Here is a 15,566-nt window from a genome sequence, read left to right on the forward strand (position 1 = left end):
ATCTTAGTGTCAACGAAAAAGTAACGGAATGATGGGTCAGAAGCGTATATTTTACCTTTCACCACTCCCTGACATGACCTTTGTTGCTTTTACCGATTCCGATGATGATAGAACCACTTCGTCACATTCGTTTCAGAACAGTTCCAGAGACTTTTCATGCTGTAGGCAACTCCATTCGAGTCAACAATAAAACAGAAGCACATTCTGCTCACGATATTTGTACCGTAAACGAAACAAATAACGTTTCAAAACTGTTTCGTTGCGTTTCGTTGCATGTTCTTCTGAGGTCATTTCGCCAATTAAGACAAGTAACTTATCTATCGCATAGAATGTTATTTCCTTACACTAAAACTGTTACAAAAGCAGTGCTTTTGGTTGCTAAGTAACGCCCTCTATGTAAACAAAGGTTCTTCTTCTTCTTTCAAATCCCCATTTCTAGCCTAGCTAGACAAGGTCCATGAGTTTGTTCGCCTTCAAAAAGTCTAAAACAAGGAATGGTCTTTCTATAAAGTCTTGTTTTAAAAGACAGAGGCAGTCCAGTAAATGTTTAGGGAATGCCTGGGCCGAAAAGCACTTGGTACAGAGGGCAAAACACTTTTTCTCCTCCAGAGTACCTCAGTGATTTCAAATGTCCACAGTGGAGACGTGTGATGGCGGTTTGAGACTGACGGTCTTTGTCAGCTGTCAAACAGCTACCCGGTCTGGTACCCTGGTACCAATTGTGACTGGGTGGAGTGAAAACAAAGGTTGAATTTGTTTACTACGCTCTTATTTTGGTGCTGATTTTTTAAATCTCAAAACCAATATGTGGATTAAAAAACATGTTATTTGGTTATTACCTAATTGAAAACTTCATACGTTTCAAAAATGTACAAAAATGAAATAACAGTCGACAGTAGATTTCTCTCTCTCTGTTTGTGTAGTTTCTCTGTTTTTTTAACCATTTTTCTTACATTTTTCGTTGGCAACTTTAGTTTTTCTTTTCTATTTTCAAAATACTTTTGTTTCGTTACATTCACGTCCGCCAATGTCTATTTTCGATGCGTTTGTAACATGTTATTTTCATTTCATTTTGTATATTTTTGATGTGCATGAAGTCTTGAACCAGTTAATATCTTGCCATTTCAGTTTCTCGGGATTACTTATTTAATATTGGTTGTTTGGATTACAGAAGTTATTTTAAAATATTAAATACAATGTATCTCTCCAAAATGATTTTTAGATATTCAAAAATATTTCAATATCTTTTTTTAATCAAAGGAAAATAAAAGATGTTTTCAACCGTCTTCTGTTCTTGTTATCGATAAAATACTCTACATTAAAATGGCTACAACACATGATCAAGTTTTTTACTTGGTAACTCTTTCAGACAAGTTTCTCGAAGAGAAATATAATTTGTAAATTCATAGGATGAAGCACATTTTCTTTCCATCTGATCCCTTTTCTCTTCCTAGAGTAATTTGACCTGCAACATCTGACAAACAATGTACTATTCCAAAACATCTAATGATGCTTAGTATCTAGTACATTGTTTTGACAAAATAAATGACAGGTGGCAGATAACAGATGGCAAAATGTTATCCCAAACGTACAGTCAAAATATAATGTTTTTTTCCACATTAAAATAAAAATTTAGTAAATTCTGTAATATGTTTTCTCATATTCCTTCGTTACAAAGGATATTTCTTGATTTTAGAGTTTAACATGTTCCCTTACAAAAAATACTTTTTTCTTATATTATTATGCGTAAAAATACAACTGAGGCGGAAAACGAGATTTTGTTTTCTACCAAAAATAATCTCATCAATAAAACGTAATCTTTAAACCTCATTTACACCTCATAAAACCAACTTGCAATATAGTTCATGAATATATTTAGTTGAAATCGGGGTGAAGTTATTCACTCCTCAAATATACTTATTTGTTTGAAATATTGAAAAAATAACATGTACTCCTCAAAAACATTTGCTCCAAGTTAGATTTCTGCCAACCTCAAAGTGACTCAAGTGAGAGCATGCACCTTGACTCCAAAACAACTCCATACTCCTAGAAAGGTTGTTTTTTAAGGTTTTTTGAAGTAAACTTCAAATTCAAATCAAAATAACTTTAATATCTGAAAACAACCTCAAATAAACCTTTGAATTTTTTTAAGGGTTATCTAACATAAGCGGTTAGTTTGCTTTTTGGAAGTTAACAAGAGGTCCTTCGCCAAACAGAGGTAAGTTGTTCCTGCAGATTTAATTTAGGTCATGAGCAAGCCGATATACAAATGGTCATAATCAAGTTCAGCTTTGGTGTGGTAAGAAAAATAATAAACTGGTAATTAATACATAATAACATAATGCTGACACTAATCAACACTATAAAAATTTCGTATCATTTACAGAAAAAGGTACCGGCACTCAGGGTACTGGTACTTTTTACCGCAAAATGCGTCGAAAAAAACTAATATATCGAATTTTTACAGATAAAAAAAGTGTAAAATCACTGAATTAATATAATAATTAAATATTGGTGCAAAAATTACGGCATAACATTTTGCGGCAAAAAAGAATTTTAAGGCAAGATGAAATTTACGCATGATTCACCCAAAGTGCCGGTGCCTGTATATTTTAATTTGATTCGGGATTTTTGGCAGTGTACAGTTATTTTTTTAAAACAATGCCAAATTGTTTTAACCTTACATTTTATTGAATTTCATAACAGCTGAAAATAAAATTTTTCATTTAATTATTTTGTTATTATCAAAACTATTATTTCCTAAAAAAGCACACTGTACTTATAAGCTTATGCTTGGATTTCAAAAAGTAATTTAAAATGGGAAAAATGTTTTCATTAAATTAAATCATATAATCAAATATTGAAATGAATTTAAAAAATAACAGCGTATCCAAATTAGTACGCAAAAACATTTAATTTTTTCAACATGAAAGGAAAAATCACCAAATATTTCACTAATTCAATATAAATATTATGAAGAAAATGTTTTATTCTGTGACTTATGAAACTTTTCTTTCCCAGAATAAAAAAAAATCTAATTTTATCAACCACCAGTACATCCGTCATAGCCAATATTTAAAATTGTATTTTTTATGAGTATGAAATTATTAAAGAACAAAATTATTCATCGTTTTGTTCTTATAAAACTGTTAAATATATTTTGCCTTTTCATGGTTAGGTAAACAAGAGAATAACGATAAATAATGAAAAGCAAAATACGACAGAAAAGAAATCTCGCCAAGCAGAAGAAACATCTAATCAAATTTACTTGTGTTTCAAACATTTTCATGTTATTTATGATTTATTTGAAGCTCCTAAAATGAGAAATTGAAAAATAAGATATTTTTTTTCGTTTTTTATATTTTTCAGTGACTTTTAAGCACTAAAAAATGAATGTGAATTATAAAGTTAGATTTAAAATCATAATTTTGTTTTCAAAAAAGTTTGAAAAAAATAAGAGATAAATATTATTGTAATTTGAATTCTGCAGTTCAATTTATATTTTCTAATAAATTTTGCTGTAAAAAAAGCTTAGAGTTTCTTTAAGCTCTTTCGCCAAGGAAAAGAAAATCAAGAGTTGTGTTTAAACTCAAAGTAATGCTATAATTTAATACAATATGCACTATCTTGCCGTAAGAAACTATTTCGGCCTTAAAACTGGTAAAAGTTTAAATATTAAAATAAAAAAATTTAACTTTTTTAAAAAAAATTTGAATTATGGGGGATTTTTCCACCAAGCTGAAAATCATTAAAATCAATGAATGATTATAAAATTTTTCGAATTGCTTTGTTTAAAAAAAAAAATTTTGTAGTACTTTTAAAATGTTTAGACAATAGATCATAAACGCTTTTAATTTTTTAAAAATAATGGATTTTCTTTAGATTGATATTTTGCACGACATTTCATAATTTGCTTACAGAAAGCTGACTAATATGCAGAACTTAACCAACAGCATTAATGACTGTTGGAGACAGCTATATTACAACATATAGCAGATTTAGAAACAGCATGTTATTCACTAAATAGTAGGTATCAGGTTCGCTCATAAAAAAATTGCAAAAAAATCGGAAAAATTGCAAAAAAAATTATGACATTTCTGAAAAATAAATGGTAATTTTCCCTTTCGCCAGAGCAAGTAAATTCATCTGCTTATTTATTTATTCTTTTTAGAAATAATTCTGAATTAACATAATAATAATACTCATATTAGTAAAGTTGAATTTACGGTCACTTTACTTTGGCAACTAGCAACTTTAATGCCAGAGCTAGCGAAATGGAAAGGAAAAAAAAAAGAAATTGAAACATAATTTTGACTATAAAAACAAAAATATAAGATTCTTAAACAAGTTAATTTGAAAATTTTTCCTTTCTTATGGTTACAGTTTACCGAGAAACCTGGTTTTTAAAATTATAGTTCTTAATATCGGTTACCAATTAGTTAAAGATATACAAAACTGGAAAGCAAGTTTTATCTAATAAATGGTTTTTATGGTCTTGCTCTAAGGTGGGGTGATTAAATAACCTAATTTTACTGCATTTACCAAAATTTAACGCATGTTATGAAACCATATTTCGCTGATAATTTTACTTGAATCATTGCCAAAGCATTTTGGTAAAAAAAATACAGAGCTTTTTGGTGTTTTCATTGAGCCAGAAAGATTGTAAATTATAAAAAATGTTCTGGCTGTTCTTGACTTAACTTTTTTTTCTCAGTACGTTGATATGTGAGGTACAGCTTTACTAGATATGTGAGTAGAGCTTTCACTGGATATGTGAGGTCACTGGCAGCATGCACAAATCTTCAGATTGTTCTCATCGATGGGTTCCCACTGGGTACGCGTCGGGGACAAGCGGACATTCTTGCAATAGTTCGAGATCCGTGCACTGACTTAAATTTTCTTCTATTACAGTACTGGCATTTAACATTGGACGAAGTATTAATAACTGTTACAATCTGAATCCAGTCTGACAAGACTGAACTGAATTTTAATACTTTTAATTTCTTTTTTTGCTCTGGCTTACCCAATGAGAATTCGTCAGAGTTTAAATAGCGTTTCGTTTCGGTTGTGATTTAAAAAAATTCCGAATCAAATTACGGTAAAAAATTACGGCACTCATATTGCCAGTACTTTTTACCACAAAGTTTCGCTGAACAAAATCTCTGATGTCCCGTAATTTTTATATACAGTAATATTTGCTATAAAGTCACTGAACCACTGTAAATAAATATTACTGTGAAAATTGCAGCATAAGATTTTACGGTAAAGCGTATTTTATGGATACTGTACAGAGGGTGGCAGTACTTTTTACCAAAATATGATTCAGAATTTCTAACAGTCTAGATACGCATAATGTGCATGTTTTTTTTGCGTTTTGATAAGGATTCAATACATATGTACATAAAAATGACAGACATTATAAGACATTTTATAAACTGCGTATATGTATTATGTAATACAAGCCTGAACTAGTTTAGAGACAGGTAAACCTTTCGATATCATCTTATTTTTGTCAGGGTACAGAAACAAATGAAAAAAAACCAGTTGTAACTGGTTTGCAGCATTGGAAACATAGGAAACATAACTTTGAAGCAACATAAGCAATTCAACATAGGAAAATATAACTTTATTCCTCTTTATCATTATATTTTAGTAATTAGACTTGTAAAAAAAGCTGTATATTTCTCCCTTACAATTTAATAAGTTATTATCAATTTGATTTCTAGTGTATTTACTTCATCAAAAATATACATCTCTTAACTTTTATTATATCAATTATACTAATTATTTGTCACAAGTGTGCACATATGTATCCAATGTCGCAATATGTAAATATTATAACAACTATATGACAATAAATAACGTAGTTTTTTTTTTTTTTAATTTAATGAACAATCAAAATTCCAGTATTTATGCTCAAGCGTAGAGTAATTTTATTTTGACGGAGTTGAAAGAAAAAATTAAATAATGAATAGGTAGGCTTGATAAAAAAGCAGTAAAAAATAAAAATATAAGCTTATTTTCCATTGAAAGTGGCACAGAAAATAAAACACTGCGCTTTAAATAAATTGATATTCCGAGACAATGAATACCTTTTTTTTTTCTTTATGTTTCAGAATTCAAGTTTTTGTACATTCATTTTATAAACTTGTATCTTTTTTCAGAAAATTTGTGACAGTTATTTGCGCAAGATTCTCTTTAAAAGATGTCCGTTCAAATCAGCTTTGAAATTTTTATGTGTCATTCTATTTTTTATGCCTTCTTTATTCAATTTAAAAGTATAAAATCGTAAAAAAAGATTCAGAGATAAAAAGGGATTTCTAGAATAAAACTACAAAGCTATCGCTTTTTCTCCTAGTGCAGTAAATTTATATGAATTGAAATACAGCTCATGCTTGAATGAAAAATAGCCAAGCTTGCAAAGTATAAAAAAGTGCCGTAATAAAATTAGACATATTATATAGACTTTTTTTCCGCAGGAAAATGGTATAGTTTATATCATATCCACTACATAAAACAAATAGTCTTATTGCAGATGATTATCTTACTGTAAAAGAGTTGTAATACATGATTGAAAATCACTGATTAGACCAATCACTGATTGAAAAATAGTTTATAGAATATAAGTTGCCCTCATAAGGGACAGAATTTGGTCGTGTACTAATCTATAATTGGAATCTACACGAATAAAAAGAGACAAAGGTACATAATGTACATTCTACAAACAGGATTAAAAAAAGTGACAAGGATAGAAGATACCAACAATTTGTTCATCTGCCTACCATCTTCTTTTTTAGTTTTAAAAGCAAACTGCATCGATCTTTTAAAATAAAAAAGTATTTTCTTCTTTGAAAGTAAAGATTTAATTTATTATGGTTTTCGATGTTAGTCTGTTATTTGGAGAAAATCAATGATAAAACATTTTGTACTTTTTACGTTTACTCATAATTTATAGCAAATTGTTTCTCAGTAACCTTTCGATATTGTCTTAACTCGGCAATGAAATAAATGTGTCAGAAAAAGTTTGCAATTAAATGTCGTAAAAAATGCACAAATATTTATGCGAATTAGCCAAAAACAATGCGCACGTGTCGGAAATGTGCAGAAATGAATTCTTTAAAAATTAATAATTCCTGAAATAGCATTCTTATTACCTCAATGTTGGCTGAAAGCAACAATTAAAATGTAAAAAAAGCTCTCTTCCTTAAAAGTCATATTATTTCATCATAAGACTGATCAAGACGAGATCAAAAGAAATTATTTTTAAATAGAGGTCCTATGGACCGCTAGTGCTCAACCGATGTTATTTTAGTGTCTCACTAAATCATATAATCCAGTTTTAAATTTTAGTTTGATAAGAAAATTAAATAAACAACAACATAACGAATGGACCATTCTCAGGAAATATTTAATATTTCCAGCAAAAAAAAAAATGGAGAAAATACGATGGAAAAAATATATAATTTCTTCAAAACCTTTGCATAGTATAATTTTTTTTTTTTAATTTACTTCTTGCCATTCCGAGGTTTTACTTTTTATGGTTTAAGCAATTTATTCCAAATACAAAAAATTATGACTAATCCAAGAATTTTCGCATTTAAATATAAGATTTGTCATGAAATTTAGTTAATTGATTTGTTTTGTAAACAGCTCAATTATTTCAGATTATACTTATTATTGAGAATTCATGACTACTGCGTATAATGATGATGTAGCATGTTTATTAATTTATTAAGATCATAATAATTAAACATTACTGTTAATAATTCTTCTAAGAACACAAAATAAAAAGCAAGGGCTCATTTCACATTTTAATTGGAGTATAATTTGATAATGAAAAAAGTTGAAACTGCAAAACTGATTAAAGTTTTAGACAACATTTTCAATTCACAATTTATTTTGAAACATACAATTCGGAGATTTATAATTTATCCTATTTTACAATATTTTATAATTGATTTATTATAGATTAATCTATGATGAAACCAAAGAAAATATAAGAAAATATGAATATTCTCAACATATTTTGCCTAGTTTGTTATTAACACTGTAATGTTGACAATATTCTCAATTCAAAATGCAGTGATGAATGTACTGATTGCAAATACATATCATTCATACAGCCAAATTCTAACCATTTCTACACTATATTTAAAATCAATTTATAATACATTATTTTATGATGAAGCAAGAGAAAATGTACGAAGTATTTACGAATCTTCAAATGTGCTTTGTCTTGTTTGTTAGTTGCAATGTAATATAAACAGTAATATTTTAGTAATATTCAGCTGATTGCAAGTCTAGAAAATTCAGTTTTAATCATTTCTACAAGGCTTTAAATTAAATTTGTTATAGATCAATGCATTTTTGAACCTGAGCAGATAACATTTTATAATTATTCCAAAAATGCGTTGCATATTTTCTCAGTAACACTGTGATATAAATAATAAGACATCCCAATTCATAATTCCATAATAAACGTTCGGATAACTGATTCAAGCAATTAAATTTTAACCAGTTGTGCGATGCTTTAAAATCAACTTATAATAAATAAATTTCGAAAAACCCAAGTACATTAAAGTTGATGAACATTCTAAATATTTTTTGCATGTTTTGTTAGCCAAAATGTAATATAAAGAATAAGACGCAATTCCCAATTCATAATTTGCTAATAAACGTTCAGATAACTGATTCAAGCAATTAAATTTTAACCAGTTGTGCAGTGCTTTAAAATCAACTTATAATAAAAAAAATTTCGAAAAACCTAAAGACATTAAAGTTGATGAACATTCTAAATATTTTTAGCATGTTTTGTAAGCCAAAATGTAATATAAAGAATAAGACGCAATTCCCAATTCATAATTCGCTAATAAACGTTCAGATAACTGATTCAAGCAATTAAATTTTAACCAGTTGTGCAGTGCTTTAAAATCAACTTATAATAAAAAAAATTTCGAAAAACCTAAAGACATTAAAGTTGATGAACATTCTAAATATTGTTTGCATGTTTTGTTAGTCAAAATGTAATATAAAGAATAAGACGCAATTCCCAATTCATAATTCGTTGATGACTGTACTGATTACAAATCCAGACCATTCTTCTTCCAAATACCTGAAAGATATGACTATTACCCCTCTTTCACTCTCTCCCACGAAGCGGGCATATGTCGTCAGAGGTACCGGTAATTAGCGACCGGTAAATTACCGGGATAATCGAGAGCCGGGGCGGAAACAAAATTAAGGCGCTTCTAGGGCTCTGATGCCCTTGACAGCTCCGATTAATTGGTTTAACAAGTTCCCTAGCAATTACAAACGTACGGAACAGAAATCTCGCGCATTCTGGGAAATCGACGTCGATCGGCCCTCTGCCACCCATCCATGGCACCCTAACTTTGAACGTGCTTTCTCGCTTTCACGCTGCCTGGGCCATTAAGGTTTTAATGGCACTTTAGGGAGGTTCGAGAAAGAGGTGATATTCGATACATAGATTTATGTCAAAGTATCAGATTTTACTTACCTAAGGAAACGACAGGGAAATTTTTCCGTTAAGATGTTTCGGAAAAATCATTCAGATCTGTTTATTGGAAAGATAAAGATAAATTTAAATCTAGAATGCTCTTCAGAGGCGATGAGATGAGATGTAGAAAGTGTTAGATTTTTCAGAGATAAAATATGTGAGCTGAAGTAAATATTATTTGAGATCTTTAAGATGCGTATGAATACGTTTGGAAAGGAAAGAAAATTAATTTAGAGATCGAAATGGATTCTTGGATTCAAAGTTGAAGTTGCAAACCTGATGAAATATTTTATATCTTTCTCATTGTATTGCAATGATAAAGATAGGAATAGAACGAGATTGAACTTCAAAGGAAATGTTTTAAGTGTTTTTTGATAAACTTTAAGGATAATACGAAAAAAAATTGCATATGATTAAAATTAAAATTTAATAAGATTACATGTAAAAATAAAGACTTGCTAAGATAATGGATAATTTAATGTTATGAGATTGATTAAGGCATGTATTTTAAACAATGATGGATAGTGTCAGATTCAGGATCTCCATTAATGCAAGCAGCAAGCACAAATAGCCATTTGAGTTTCTATATTTGTTATAAAATGCTCTAACATGCGTGTATTTTACATCATTAAGTGTCCATATAAAGTCCAATGATTATAAAAAAGAGTGCAAATTCAGTCTGAGCCATTAATTGTTTTGAAAAGAAATCAGCCAAACCAATATGTGTATCACATAACGATCCTGCATTTGTTAGAGAGGCACACAAACTTTTATTTTTATTATTACAATGATTACCATAAAATTAAAAAATAACATATTGTTGACCTAAAAGTAGATAAATAACTATTAAGAAAAATAAATTGCTTCTTTTCTGAGTACCAAAAAAAAAACCTACTTGGAACTAGACAAAAAGCATTTTTAATTCTTATACCATCATCCAATTTTCATTATCTCGTTTTACTTTGCAAATATATTTTCTCGAAGAAAAAAAAAACAATAAAAAATCACGACTGTACTTTAAGCAAATGACATGTTTCAACTCGATAATACGTTTAAGCAGTAAGTGTCTTGTAACGAAGAAAAAAAGTCTATAAATCTTAAGATTTTAAACACATTTCTTGGAAAGAACAAAACAAATTTATACACTTCAAGCGAAGTGATAAATAGCTTAAAAAAGTATCGGAAAACGAATGGAGGGAGACATATCAACCTTTTACTTTTTGTTGTTTCTTGTAAGATGAGGGAAAAAGTGTAAAAAAAGTCATGTATAAATCAGCGCACGTAACTCGGCAATGGCAGCATTGGGACTGAATAAAAAAATTTGGAAAGAAACATCTTTTGGCATTGTGTTCCTTCTACTTTAAAGAAAAAAATCAGAGATTTGTTCAAGAAAGTGTGTGAGGAATTCGTTGAAACCTTACGACAAAGATAAGCTTCGTGACTAGATTTTAGGGCAGGGACCCGGAACAATCGAACTTCCAAGTGGCAACTTGAAAATCCAATGAGTGATACTACAATCCAATTTTGTCAGAACAATGTTTCGAGTTACAGCCGATCCAAGACATATCATGAGTTATCTAACGTTGTGATACCAATTTATCTTGCCGTATCTTATTAAAGATATGGCAAGAAAAATTGGTATCGTTGGTAATTTATTTGCTAGTTAAATCCTACCTGTATGAGTTTCTAAACTAAGCAAAATACAATGGTTTCGTATTGTCAAAATAATTTGTCAACTTAAAGAAATATTTTTAATTTATGATGATTTATGCTACTATCCAGTTTTGTCAGAATAATCCTGCGAGTTACACCAAACCCTAGAGAAATTCTGAGTTAGATAGCTACAAATATGTCTGGGATTGTTATTTTACTGAAATATCCTTTTTATTTTACATATTTTAAAACAAACATGTGAAGGAAAATTTTATATTTAAAAAATTTAAAAAGTGAAATGCCTTTTGATGATATTTTTAGATTTTATATTGAAGCTGAATGATGTTAAGTGCATATCTTTGAACACATTTGGGGTACTTTACATAGAGTACAGAAATTCATATAGCTATTGTGCTTGCACTAATTAAAATACTAAACCTAACATTATTCTTGATCCTAAAATATTCTTATTTTAATTAATCCTACAACGTCATCAAATCAAAATTTTTACAAATAGGCAACTTGTGATGATTTAAGGGAGAAACTAAATACGGTGATTTTATATTGTTGAAGTTAGATTTGCAATTGTTTAATTCATACCAAGTAACAATAAACAATACCAAGCGAATATTATTATTTATTTAAAAATTATAGTAAATATTACATTATTTCTATTGTACTTTATCAGCAACAAACTTACATTGTTTTGCGAAATCTAAATCTGTTAGAGAATCTCTGAATAGAATAATATGAAAACAAGATTAATATTTATAAAATATTCAAAACGATATAAAATCAGACGATTTAAAATTAAATTAAAATGTCTGCATTCAAATTAAAAATATACTTTAATTAGAAACTTTTTTACAAATAATTATTCAATTAAATATGTGCTCTGAAAGGAATCGAAAAAAGAATAAATTCCATAAAATATTAATATAATTATAAGAATTCTTTTACATTTAAATAAGAATTGGGATTCAAAAAGTAAAATCTGCGAAGAAAAACTTAATATTTATATATATATATATATATATATATATATATATATATATATATATATATATATATATATATATATATATATATATATATATATATATATATATATATATATATATATATATATATAAACACAAATTAACATGAAAAACATGAATAAAATAAAAACTAAATGGTAGAGAAACAAGAATGGTAAAAGCAAATAGTCGTTGTCAAGACACATCTATTGCTATAAATGCGATATTTCTGAATAAAGAATAATTATCCTAAGATAAAAATTATTGTTTATATGTGTCGATATCGCAAAAAACCTTATGTTGTAAAAAATCATGAAATAAAAGAAAAATCTAAAAGGAAATCAAACTTACCGGAGTGAATTAAAACGCGGTTTAGGTTTAAAAGTACAATAATAAAACAGTTAACAAAAATCGCGAAGATGTAAAATATTGCTTATAGCTTGAATCGAATATAATAAAATTAAAAAAACATTTGATCGAAGAAGAAGAAAAAAATGTTTTGGTAAAATATTAGCGCTGCCATCTATGAGAAACAATTAGTAAAAAGGTAATAAAATTGAAATAATAATAAAATGTTTAACGGATTGAATAAATTAGCAGTCTTTAAAAAAAAAAAAAAATCATTTATAGGGAAATTAATTTAAAAGTCAGTCTGTCAGGATAGAAAGCCGTTTATAGACTTATCCTTCATTCATAAATTCTAACATAATTTTACAGAATACACATATCCATCTTTCATAGGGTGACTTATTTAAAAATCAGAGCCTGTATACAGGAATAGAAAACCGTTTATAGGTTTTATTCTTCATTCATACAACCTTACATAATTTTAAAGTATACACGTATCATCTGCATTCATTTGGGGTGGTTCTTTACGAACCAGAGCCCATTCCACTTATACAAATTAATAAATAATTAAATTAATAATAATTAATAAATAATTAAATAAATAAATAAATAAATAAATAAACTGTTTATTATACTGGACAATTAAAATTAAATTAATTTTAAGAGGCTACAAATATTAAAAAGTAACTAAAAAATATTTAACTAATCCAGTATAAAAGGTCATACATCCAAACTATTCCGTCCAGTGGCTTTAGGAATAGTTTATCATAGTTAGTTCCTACCTTGAAAAAATCAGAGCTTATTCTTAAAACAGAAAAATTAAATAAAAATTAAAAATTAATGTACCAAGTTTTTTAAGATTTTTTTAAAATAGAAATTAAGAAATGAACTAGGAAAATGGCTATTAATTAAATCATTTTTATATATATCAGTATCTAATAAAAACTCGTTATAGTTAGAATTATTCCTGTAAAATCTATGAATTTGAGTGGCAATAATATTAGAAAAAACCTTATTGGCTAAGTTAGAGTTGAAATCTATGTATTTTTTAACTGGAAATTGAAAATCATTTCTTTTGTCAAAAAGTTTAAATGTAATATTTTTATCTGCATTAATATTAAGAGTCAAATCTAAAAAATTTGCTGAAGAATTACTATTATTTGTTTTATTAAGAATTAATTCATTTGGATAAATATGTTTTGCTAGAATATCGAAATCATTAAAATTAATAACTAATAGATCATCAATGAATCTGAGAAAGAGAGAATCAATTGGAAGATTAACATGTGATTTTACAAATCTATATTCTTGTAGAAAAAGAAAAATATTGCAGATGTTAGTATTGAAATTATTTCCCATGGGAATACCATTAATTTGTTGAAAAAGGTGGTCATTGAAAAGAATATAATTGTTGTTAAGGTTAATATGTACTAGAAAGTTCCAGTTATCTTCATTAATAATATCACTGAGATTAAACATGCTATGAATTTGAAGAAGATCATCATGAATTTTATTAGTTGGAAGGGAAGTATAGAGGTTTTCGAAATCAAAACAGTGAATTGAATCAACATTTTTTAAAGTTTTTAGTGTATTTAAAACCTGAATGCTATTTTTAATATTCCAATTTAAATAGTTATTATTTTTAGTAAGTTTATTAATTTTGTTATAAACTTTTTTAAGAATGTTCTCAAAGTAAATACCGATTTTTTTCATGTTACTATTAACGCCACTTGCAATAAACCTGAATTTGGTTGGAGTCTTATGGAATTTTGGATTGGCAAAAAGAAAAGGAAAATTGCTAATATTATTTGGTTTAATTGTAAGTCTTTTATAGATAGCATTAATTTTATTAATAATAATATCACTGTTGGTGTTAAGTTTTTTGTAGGTAATATTGCTATTAAGTTCATTGGAAAGAAGTTGTTTGTAAAAAAATTTTCAAATAATTGCAAAATTATTACTAGCTTTATCAACAGTGGTAATACAAAATTTATTTTGAATATTTTTAATATCTTGTCTTAAAACAGAGTTAAAAATTAAATCCTTTTGCAAAACTAATTTGTCCCTTTTAATATTGATTTTAAAATCTTTAATGATATTCTCTCTCCATTCAAAGAAACCTTCAAATGGGAAATTATGTTTGTAAGATAAAATCATCGTTTAAATCGTTTTAAAATAAAATCATCGAGATTTTTAATAAAAATGGAAATAACTTTGTTTATATATATATATATATATATATATATATATATATAAATTTTCAGTTTTTCTTTACAGTTTTTGCTTTTTGAATCTCAATTCTTTTATTCATAATACGTAACATGTCTTAAAATTTTTGATTACAAATATTGCTTTATAACTTAATTATATTTACTACGAGAATGTACGTCCGAATTGTATTCCGTATAGTTACTGTAAAAAATGCATCTTTTTAATTATCTTAAAAACATACTTTTAAGTATTTCTATGCTTTTATGTTCAATTGTTTGATTATAATGTTTCGGAAATGAACGAATTTAGCACCGGTAAATTTTTTTCTCTTGAAAACGAATTTGCATAATGTAATTCCAGGGCATAAATTATAGTGAGGCATTCTCTAATATTGTTACTGTATTTTTTTAAAAAAAGTATTACGCTTTAACTGTGAAATTTTCTTCTTATTCTTATGTGTATTTTTCTTTCTCTTCTTGTCTTTTTTTTTACGTTTAATTTTCCAGGAACTTTTTTGTTCCACATTTATTTTGTTCTATTTGCTGTATTGAAATATGTCTCTTTCGAAATAATATATTATTTTTACTATATATCTATTATTACGAATTTATAAATATATGTATAATCGTGAATATATTTTTTTGTTATGAGGATAAATATTTCTAAACACAGTTTAATTAGAAATTTTACAAGAAAGTGGCGTAATTCTCATACAATTTTGAGAGAAAATAAAGATTAAAAAAATTTTTTTATAAGACACAAAAGAAGAAGACATAATTTACCGACAATATTCTTGGTGACTTGGTGATACTTGGCGA

The sequence above is a fragment of the Parasteatoda tepidariorum genome, chromosome 8, assembly GCF_982258835.1.
Source record: "Parasteatoda tepidariorum strain Cologne lab strain chromosome 8, Ptep-v5.0, whole genome shotgun sequence".
NCBI lineage: Eukaryota > Metazoa > Arthropoda > Arachnida > Araneae > Theridiidae > Parasteatoda > Parasteatoda tepidariorum.